The sequence below is a fragment of the Procambarus clarkii genome, chromosome 49 (genome assembly GCF_040958095.1).
Source record: "Procambarus clarkii isolate CNS0578487 chromosome 49, FALCON_Pclarkii_2.0, whole genome shotgun sequence".
Lineage (NCBI taxonomy): Eukaryota > Metazoa > Arthropoda > Malacostraca > Decapoda > Cambaridae > Procambarus > Procambarus clarkii.
In genome coordinates, this window is record NC_091198.1 from 17816129 (window position 1) to 17818628 (window position 2500).

The 2500-nt window shown below is 49.9% G+C and overlaps 1 protein-coding gene across 5 annotated transcripts in view; it reads right to left on the bottom strand.

Annotated features, from left to right (window-relative positions):
• LOC123763146 (collagen alpha-1(I) chain) overlaps positions 1-502 on the bottom strand; it is a 118927-nt gene extending 118425 nt beyond the window's left edge. For 2 of the 5 annotated variants that reach the window (XM_045750104.2, XM_045750103.2), the window contains exon 1: positions 46-494. The gene's annotated coding sequence lies outside the window, so the exon portion shown is untranslated. Of the gene's footprint in view, positions 1-45 lie in introns of all 5 variants that reach the window. The other 3 variants (XM_045750105.2, XM_045750107.2, XM_045750106.2) reach the window with 3 other exon arrangements.
• Positions 503-2500: the final 1998 nt, after the last annotated feature.

The window sequence follows — 2500 nt, forward strand, 5'->3', positions numbered from 1 at the left end:
TAGAGAAGAAGTGTTGATAATCTTGAAGACATGTTGAGCACTTACCATTGGCTGAGAGGTGAGTGCAAGTCCTGTAGGGTGAGTCTACCCCCCCTCACGCTGCCACCCTCACACCTCACACTAGATCACTCACACTGTACAAATCCACAAATCTTAAGATGGTGTTGGGTGCCTCAAGACGAGAGGCCGAGTGCTTTATTAAGAGAGAGCCTTAACTCATAATACAGGGCTCTCTAGGGGCTCTAATACAACACTCTCCGCCACTATCTATCTAGATCACACTCTTCTCTTCACTGTACACCCAACTTATCTTATAACTTTCTCGTAAACTCATCATAACCCATTTCACTGGCACTTGCGGCCTCCATGACGACGGCCGGTGCTCCCACTGCCCAAGTTCACCACAGACTGAACAAGTGGCACGTCTTGTTGTCAAAGTTTGTGGGGAGCGGCCATTATCTCGCGCAGACGCTGGCTCCTGCCGCTCCCCGCTACCCCGCGCACTTTGAATCTCTCATTCAGCCTCCTCTTTCTCGCCACTTATTTCCCAGTCTGGGTGGCGTTTTGGGCTTGGGGAAGTGCGGGTGGTGTCGTGGGGGAGTTTATGTTGCATGGGGAGGCGGTGTTGAGAGGTGGTTGAGTGGTATATACGGAGAAATTACGATCTCCTTGTGTGGTACCGAGTGATCACCAGCGACGGCTGAGTAAGGTTGGCGGGTCGCGAGGCCACGGGGTGACTGATGCGCGAAAACTATCACATATACACATCCCCGTTTACCTCAAATATATACGCTCAATTTGCAAATTGTTCGCGTCATACAGATATCCTGAATGCAAATCTGTTGTGCATATCAGGACGCTGCTTAACGGCAAGCCGTAGGGTGAGTAGGGAAATGTAGGAATCGTCATGCCAAGGCGTCGAGTGTGACACTAGGACCCGGCGGACCGTCTCTCTGGTCGGCTCCCTCCCTGGCCACCACCTGCACCCACCTTCACCACGATAATCACCACTACATAACCCACTTTACCCACCTACACCACCACTACTCTCTTTACTCACACTCATTATAGGGTATTATGAGTGTTTATTGCGTGAGCGTTTGTTCCTTGAAACTATAGGAAGTCGGGGAGAGTTGATAAATGGTGAAGTAGAGAGGGCGTAGCAAGGGAGGAGAGTTATCGTACGGTGGCGACGTGTGTGCTCTGAGTGACTGGCTGGCTGCCCTCCTTAGCCATACTTTTGTTTGATTTGTCGCCGCTGCCATCCCCCAAACACCCTATCTTGACGCTTTCCCAGACCAACCCACCTAGCACACACACACGCCGCCCCTCCACACTCGCCACACGGCCCTCACACCGCCTAAATACGCTCTAAAATCCCCCAGAATTTCAGGTAGAAGAGAGAGTGAGCATTTGGCAGCCATAAAGTAGTGAGTGGCCCTTGCTGCTGTTTCCTCCACCAGCACCAGTGTCGACCCTTTACACCGCCTCCCTCCCTCTCCCCAGCCTCCACAAACGCCTAATCAAGCGGGTATTGCCGGGTTTGCCCGCCTACCGCCTCTCACGGCCTCTAAACGCTGCTCTAATTGGCTTGACTTTAGGGCTTCACCTACTGCTACTGATCCCTACCTTTTCATTACACACAAACCTTAATTTCTACACTTATTTCTGTTTATTAAACGATATAATTACCAGTAACGGGGGTAGAAGTAGCCTTAAGCTACTCAATCCCTTTTGAGATGTATTTCATTCTTGTCTCAATAAACATACAGTACTTTAATTACCAATAATGTTAATGATATCACCTTAACCTTATTTTATATCTTGTAATGTATTTATTTTGTATTGTCATTATGTAACTAAGAAAATAGGTAATATTGAAAATATAAAACATGTTTTAAGTAGGAAATAAGGTGTACTAGAGTATACCTGGAGTATACCTGGAGAGGGTTCTGGGAGTTGTTCTACTCCCCAAGCCCAGCCTGAGGCCAGGCTCGACTTGTGATAACTTGGTCCAAGAGGCTCGGTTGATGGCCAGATGTGCCTAGTGACACTCCCGCACATGTAAACATTTCCCTGGTGATGAATGCTGCCTCAGCACCAACAAGTAGAGGCAGCAGCAACAGTAGCAGAAGCAACGGTAGCAGAAGTAGCAACAGCTGGAGAAGTACTAGAGCAGAAGCAGCACCAGCAACAGTAGCAACAGCAACAGTAGCAGAAGCAGCAGCAACAGTAGCAGAGGCAGCAGCAGTAGCAGCAGCAGGAGAAGCAAGAGAAGCACTAGAGCAGCAGCAGCAGCAGCAGCAGGAGAAGCACTAGAGCAGCAGCAGCAGCAGGGGAAGCACTAGAGCAGCAGCAGGAGAAGCACTAGAGCAGCAGCAGGAGAAGCACTAGAGCAGCAGCAGCAGCAGGAGAAGCACTAGAGCAGTGGCAGCAACAACAGTACCAGCAGCAGCAGCAACAGCAGAGGCAGCAGCAACAGCAGAGGCAGCAGTAACAG